The sequence below is a fragment of the Eumetopias jubatus genome, unplaced genomic scaffold (assembly GCF_037043125.1).
Source record: "Eumetopias jubatus isolate StellerSeaLion01/CBP00866 unplaced genomic scaffold, mEumJub1_p1.0 scaffold_55, whole genome shotgun sequence".
In the NCBI taxonomy this organism is placed as follows: Eukaryota; Metazoa; Chordata; class Mammalia; order Carnivora; family Otariidae; genus Eumetopias; species Eumetopias jubatus.
The window spans coordinates 626,034-633,827 of record NW_028274861.1 but is presented as its reverse complement, the minus strand read 5'-3'; the positions used below and the strand labels follow the sequence as shown (position 1 = coordinate 633,827).

General features: G+C 47.1%; 1 protein-coding gene across 2 annotated transcripts in view; it reads left to right on the top strand.

Annotated features, from left to right (window-relative positions):
• The first annotated feature begins 2,749 nt into the window (after positions 1-2,749).
• Positions 2,750-7,794, top strand: part of LOC148161803 (putative phospholipid-transporting ATPase IIB) — a 425,152-nt gene continuing 420,107 nt past the window's right edge. Inside the window, exons 1-2 of one of the 2 annotated variants that reach the window (XM_088020545.1) lie at positions 2,750-3,181; positions 4,956-5,242. The gene's annotated coding sequence lies outside the window, so the exon portion shown is untranslated. The remainder of the gene's footprint in view (positions 3,182-4,955; positions 5,243-7,794) is intronic. The other variant, XR_015767351.1, reaches the window with a different exon arrangement.

The following is a 7,794-nucleotide window of genomic DNA, read 5'->3' as shown; positions in this document are numbered from 1 at the left end:
GCAAATGACAGGCAGACCCACAGTGACCCCGAGGTGCCGACGGTGCTGCCCGGGGGCTTCGTGTCAGCCTGGGCACCTGTGTTAATTGGCTCTTACTCCATTAAAACTTCTAAATTTTTAAACAACCAAGACATTATTATAGACAGAACTATAACATAACATTCTGATTATGAATCTTATTTTTTGAAGCACATCTAGTTCACAAAAATTACTTTCAAAACAGAGGAGAATTGTTTGGAATGCAAAGTTTGTAAAAGTTTTCACCCTGATAATTTAGGGATTTAAAATGATCTGTTTTATACAGATGCACAGCAGTGTGGGTATTACTTTGAAAATACAGTTACTGCCTAAGCTGCAAATCACTGTTTCCGCAGTGGCTCCTCTGGCAGGAGACGGGGTCGTAAAAACTCCGGTGAATTGAAGATGTGCGCGCTGTGTGAGAGGGTGGCGCACCTGTGGGCTGGTGGCTGGAGCGCCAGGCTCTCATCGTCCTCTTCCCTTGCACCTGCGCCCTCCAGCCTCCCCGTCCCCTCCCATGTGGCTAGCCTCCCCCATGCCCCCATGGTTACCAGCACCAACTCCCGTCTGGGGCGCCCCTTCGCCCATCAGGGTTTCCCATACTTCTGGGATGGCACCCCCTCCAGGCAGTGCTGCCATTCCCTCACCTGCACAGCTCAGACAGCTGCAGTCCTGTTCTCTTGGCATCACACATGCTCACAAAGTGCAGATTGGTTGAGGTTAGTTTCCTGCCCAGAGCCATTCCTGGGGTCCCCATTTCTTTTTCTTTTTTATTTTTATTAACATATAATGTATTATTTGTTTCAGGGATACAGGTCTGTGATTCATCAGTCTTACACAATTCACAGCGCTCACCATAGCACATACCCTCCCCAGTGTCCATCACCCAGCCACCCCATCCCTCCCACCCCCCACCACTCCAGCAACCCTCAGTTTGTTTCCTGAGATTAAGAATTCCTCATATCAGTGAGGTCCTATGATACATGTCTTTCTCTGATTGAGTTATAAGTTTCTTTTCTTTTTTTTTTTTAAAGATTTTATTTATTTATTAGAGAGAGAATGAGAGATAGAGAGCACGAGAGGGAAGAGGGTCAGAGGGAGAAGCAGACTCCCTGCTGAGCAGGGAGCCCGACGCGGGACTTGATCCCAGGCCTCCAGGATCATGACCTGAGCCGAAGGCAGTCGCTTAACCAACTGAGCCACCCAGGCACCCAAGTGTTTGCTTTTTTAAATTTTATTTGTGAGAACTGTTTCTGAGGAATGGTTTTACTGTCATGTGCTGTAAAAGTTTCTCATTTGCGCTAAACTTTTCTTCTTGGACCATGCAGAATACAGGTACCCTGGGTGCCCGGTTGTGGGAAGGGCTCCGTAGACCCCAGCCCCCTTCTCCAGGGCCTCACAGTCCAGGAGGCCTTCAGGAGTGTTCTCTCTCCTTCTGGTGTTTGGTCTCATTGACAGGCCAGCTCCCCAAGTGATCAAACTCTTGCCTGAATGTGCCTGGTGTGTGAGGATTTGGCTTTTCCAGGATAGCCATACCGATTCTAGTTCCTTAACTGCGGCAGCCGGCAGGAGGGTGAGGGGAAGGGGCCTGGTGGTGCGTTCAGGCAGACCCCAGGGTAGAAACCAGCTTCGTATGTTGGAGATGTGGGTAGTGATGAGGAAATACCCATCTTCCGGGGGTTACGCGGCTGCTAGGGAGCTGGATTTCAGCGATATTTATAGAATTTGTTCCTTTTTAAAAAATTTATCAGACCTAACATAAAACTTACCATCTTAAGCACGTCTACCCAAGCGTGCAGTGCAGTGGCCGTGAGCACATTCACGCTGTTGTACCACTGTCCTCACCTCCCGCCCCCAGGCCTCCTTTCTCCTCCCAAACCCAAGCTCTGCACCCGGGAGACGCCTCGCTGTCCCCCCTCCCCGGCCCCCGTAGCCTTTCTGTACCTCCGTGTCTGTGGAGTTGACTGCTGTCACCTCGTGGAGGTGGAGCCCTTCGGGGTCTGTCGTATTGCGTCTGGCTTATTGCACTGAGCGAAATGTTTTCAAGCTTCGTGCCATAGCACACGTCACATTGCCTACTTCTTTTAAACCGGGTGATGTCACGTGGTATGGATAGACCACCTTTGGTCTTGGACATTTCAGTTATTGGACATTTCAGTTAGTTTTCTTTTTTATAGTAAGAATTTCCTATGTTAATTGTCTAAAACTAGGAATTAAATGAACGTAGGCGAGGTGCTTAAATTCATGCCTGACAGTTTCAGCAAACACTGGCCGCCGGCGTCTCCTGTCCCTCCTCCTCCTCTCAACGCTGAATTTCTACCTGGGCAGCAGGGAAGGGAGGCCACGCTGGCTTGCACCCACGTTCACTGTCCTTCCTTCAGCCTCGCCCTCTGCTTTCCCTCCCCCAGGGGGTAGCTGTCCCTTGCTCTGTAGCTGGGAGGGGTCACCTGAGGATCCAGATGGTCTTCAGTAGCTTTCAGTCGGTTCCTACTCTTTCCTCCCTCCCCACCCGCTTCAGAGGTCCCCCTGACGCCAGGCCCGCCCCTCCAGGGTCCCAGGGTTCTCCTGCTTCCTCGCGGCTGTGCTGAGACTCCTGTTTTTCTTGGATCTGCTTATTTACCATCCATCTATCTGCTTTCTAGCTTTCTACATTTTGTTATCATCTCTTGTTTTCTGTTCTGTAGGTTTCAGCTTTAAGAAAAAGCAGTGTTTTTGGTGTTGAAGGCAGTCGTGTATTTAATCTTCCATTTTTATGGGAAACACTTTCTAATCCTTTCTACCTGTGTGTCTGTCTGTCTGTGTTTTCTCTTTCAGAAGACAGCTGTTCTGGGCGTCCTAATCTGCAGAGCGGTGTAGACCTCTCGTCGCTCTCCTTACAGGAGTTGACAGTTGTAGTTATCTCGAAGCAGGCTGCCTTCTGTGTCCCAGCTCCAGTTCCAGAATTCCCACGGATAGCTGTGGCTTAGCTTGGGTGACTGGCAGTCCTTCCTGAGCCCTGCGCTGCCCCACCTACCTTCCCTACCTTCCCGTCCACGGCGGTCATTCCACACGCACCCTGCCCCTCTACCTGGATGCAGCCCCTGCAGCCTGAGCTCAGTCGGCACCTTCCAAGGGCTAGGGGACTGTCTCGCCAGTAGCCACTGCTGTCATTTAAGATTTCCTGGTGAGTGAGTCTGAGCTTGTGAGTTACCAGCTGTGTCCGTTACTGACTGCCGTGTCTTCAGTGTGGGCGCGCATGTAGTGGTGCTCAGCAGGTGACTGAGGGTATGTACCCAGCACAGCCAAACGGCTTGCAGAGCGTTTTCTCACCTTCCTGTAAGGATTTTGAGAGGTGATCTTCCTTGGGGTCCTCAGCCTAACGTACTCTTTGTACTCCAGTATTTTCAGAGGTCTCGTGGTTTTTATTTTTTATATGACATTATATTGGGAGGAGGAGAAGTGTTTGCGTGGTTAGTGTTTGCTAAAGATCTGCCCACCGTCTCCTCAGGCTTATTCTCTGCTTTACGATCTCAGGGCAGGTGGTGCCTTTGTTTGTCGTGTGCTGTGTGTCGGGTCCCCTCGATGCCTAATCGGCACTGCACTGAAGCACCAGAGTGCCCGGGGGAGCCTCAGCACAGGCCGTCGGCACACTTACATCCTCCACGAGGAGAACACCTCTGTCTTCACCTCACCACCCTCTCTTATCCGAGGGCCGTTTCACGTGAGGGAGGAAAGATGAGAGCGAGGTCACGGGAAGCAGGATTGTCAAATTGACTCAGAATACAAAGAAAAAAATCGTCATTAATTGCTATGCAGTTGTATTAGTGTCCTATTGCTGTTGTAAAATTATCATAAATGTAGTGGCTTAAAACAAATGTATTATTTTCCAGTTCTGAAGGTCAGAACCGTATGGACTCACAGGGCTACAGTCAGGGTGTCAATATGCAGCATCTCCTCCTGTAGGTCCTTGCAGAGAGTCCAGTTCCATGTGGTTGTAGGTTAAAGTCCTGTTTTCTTGCGCCCAAATTACTCTAATACAATACATTTAAGAGATACTACCAATCAGTGTGGAAGAGATGGACTCTTGCATAAATAACATCCCCATTTCTGTTGTTGTATAGTATATATATCCCTGCAAAACTTCGTATTTGGTAGAAATGCTCCCTGGAAGTAACAGGGTTTATGGGCAAAAGTAAGTTAGGGCAGACCACTGGGGACCACATCACTAACAAAAACCGTCCTAGTCCTGGTGACATTTGCTGAAGGGGCACATTGAGTTCCTGGCCAGTGAAGATTTACCTGTGAGGAGGCTGGTGCCACGGGAGAGGGTCCTAGTTCCGGGGGTGCCCCCAGTGCACACGCCCCAAATACGCCCAGCTCCACTGAACAGCATGGGGAGCAGCTTTAGCCACAGTTTGTAAGTAGTAGTGCAGGACCCCGTGTGCTAGCAAACGTGAATCGGTGCCAGTGATGACAAGATGCCATTTTCCTCCCTTTATTTAAGCGAAGGGTACATGTATTTAGCTCTCATCTGATGAGGGTGAGGTAAAATTGCTTTTGGCATTATTCATAGCACTCAGTGGTGGGAGTTTAAATTTGCAGTTGGCAATAATATTTCAAGTGTTTTAGAGCTTATGACTTTGTACAAACTATTGCAGTTCTGGGATTCTTTGAAAGAATTCATGTAAAAATATGGAGAAAGTTCTGTGTATAGATATTTGCACGGAAACGTTATTTAGTGGGAATTTATAAATGTTTTCTCTGTCCAACAGTGGGGGATACCTCAGTAACCTTTAACTCAGTAATCCACTTGCTGGCTTATTTTTTTAGTTACCACATGTTAAAAAGATGGTAAAAGGAGCTTAGGTAGCAGGTCAGCATTGGCCTTATTGTCCAAGGACATCTTTATAGTCGTTGAATTCCACTTGTGTTTGGATTCTTTTTTTTCTTTTTTAAAGATTGTATTTATTTACTTGAGAGAGAATGAGAGATGGAGAGGACGAGATGGAAGAGGGTCAGAGGGAGAAGCAGACTCCCTGCTGAGCAGGGAGCCCGATGCGGGACTCGATCCCGGGACTCCAGGACCATGACCTGAGCCGAAGGCAGTCGCTTAACCAACTGAGCCACCCAGGTGCCCCACTTGTGTTTGGATTCTTGACAGCTAGGCACCTGTTTCAAAAAAATAAAGTTTCAAGAAGGTGGAGTCTTCTGGAATCTTGCCTTCTGACCTTTTCACAGAATCCTAGTAAGCAAAGGACTGCCTGGCACCGTCACTGCATATACCCGCACATGCACACGCCCCCACACACATGCAGGTGTGTGAACACCCACATCCACAGATTCCCTGAGGGACTGCTAAGTTGGCACATATAAAGCTCGTTTATGTACTCTGCACTGTGTGTATACTTCATATACATTTAAAGCTTGTTATGTACTGTAGAAGATGTATTTCAATAACGTCTTAGAGCAGAATGGAAATAATTCTGTTCTTGGATATTCCTGACCATCTGGAGTAGCACTCACCATTGTCATTCTTTTTTTAAAGATTTTATTTATTTGATAGGGAGAGATACCGTGAGAGAGGGAACACAAACGGGGAGTGGGTGAGGGAGAAGCAGGCTTCCCACAGAGCAGGGAGTCCCCCGATCCCAGAATCCTGGGGTCATGACCTGAGCCCAAGGCAGACGCTTAACAACTGAGCCACCCAGGCGCCCCTCATTTGGTTATATCTTTTTAATTTCTTTTAATTTGGAGAAATCTTTGTGGTGGTTTTCTTTCTTCTCATGTGGCATTTTTGAAGAGTCCAGGCTGGTGGTTGGTAGTGTCTGGATTAGTACCTCCTGGAGTTGGGTGTAGTGCTCTTATTTTGTGCACTTCCCGTCACGTGAAAATTAGCCCCAGAGCAGTGCTTCTCAAGCAGCAGAGTGCGAGGGCTCTTGATACCAACTGTAGGCTACTTCCAGAAGTTTCTTGTTTCTGGGGGTGGCTCCAAGAATTTCTGGGGACTGCACTTTGAGAACCACTGCTCTGGGATTGAGTAAATATGGTAAATGTGTACATGTGTTAGCAGGAATGCTGGATCTGCTTCTTCTTGTATCACACCAGCAGGCAGACATCAGGTTGTCCTGTGGTGACTGGTTCTGAGTGTGAGTTCTAGCTTAAGGTGCTGATCTCTGTAGAATTTCTGCTGTTCGTAAGTTTCCATTTGCAGTTGTGAAGAATTGGATGATTCTCCAGCATCGTGACAGTTTTGTTCCCAAATGCTGCTTCCCAAATTTGTTCCCAAATCCCCCCCCCCGCCAGTTATTAGTGGATTTTCCAAATATCTTTCTGTTACTGATTTATTTCTAAAGTTATTTTTAAAGATTTTATTTGAGAGAGAGTGAGAGAAAGAGAGCATGAGCAGGGAGAGAGTGGCAGAGGGAGAAGCAGACTCCCCGCTGAGCAGAGAGCTTGATCCCAGGACCCTGGGATCACGACCTGAGCTGTAGGCAGACGCTTAACTGGCTGAGTCACCTAGGTGCCCCTGATTTTTTTTTTTAAGATTTATTTATTTGTTTCAGAGAGAGAGAGAGTGCAAGCATGAGTGGGGGGAAGGGAAGAGGGAGAAGCAGACTCCCCACTGAGCATGGAGCCAGAAGCAGGACTCGATCCCAGGACCCTAAGATCATGACCTGAGCTGAGGCAGACCCTTAAGCACCTGAGCCATCCAGGCGTCCCTTTCTGTTACTGATTTTTAAAAGAAATTCCTTTATGGGGCGCCTGGGTGGCTCAGTCGTTAAGCATCTGCCTTCAGCTCAGGTCATGATCTCAGGGTCCTGGCATCGAGCCCCACATCGGGCTCCCTGCTCAGCGGGGAGTCTGCTCCTCCCTCTCCCACTTCCCCTGCTTGTGTTCCCTCTCTCGCTGTGTCTCTCTCTGTGAAATAAATAAATAAAATCTTTATAAAAAAAAGAAATTCCTTTATGGTAAGAGAACATACTTTGTCTAATTTCAGTTCTTTTGAATTTGTTAGTTTGTGTTATGGCCCAGGTTGTGGTCCGTGGGGATGAGTGTTCATGGTGCACTTGATGAGAACATTCTGCCGGACAGGGTGGAGTGCCAGGGTAGGTTGGCTGACAGTGCTGACCATGTCTTTCTGTCCTTTCTGATACTGTTTCTTCCATTAATTACTGAGAGAGGAGTTACGAAGTCTTCCGGCAGTATTATGGATTTGTTTCTTTCTCCTTTTACTTACATATTTCATACTTTGTGTACTTTGAAACTGGTGGTAGGTGCATGCACATTTATGATTGTTAGAGCTTATGGGTGATTTGATCTTTTATCATTATGTAATGTTCTTCTTTATCCTGGGCGGTTCTTTCATTTTATTTTTTTGATGTCTTCTTTGTCTTATAGTAGCTACTTTTTTTCCTTTGAACGAGTGTTTGTATCATATCTTTTTCCATCTTTTTACTTTTAATCTTTTAACATTATATGCCATTATATTTCAAGTATTTTTATTTTTTTGTAGGTAGTGATTTTTGTCCTCCAGGTGACATTGGGTGACATCTGGACACATTTTTATTGTCACGACTGGGGGAATACTGCTACTGGCATCAAATGGGTAGTGGCCTGGTTTGCTGTTGAACGCTCCACAATGCACAGGACAGCTCCATCAACAGAATTCTGAGACCCAAAATGTTAATGGTACCGCTGTTGAGAAGCTCCACGCTAAGGATTGCAATATACATAGCTAACTTTTCACTGTTCATATTTTACACTTAATGTAAGCTATGGAATTGCCTGCTTCTTACA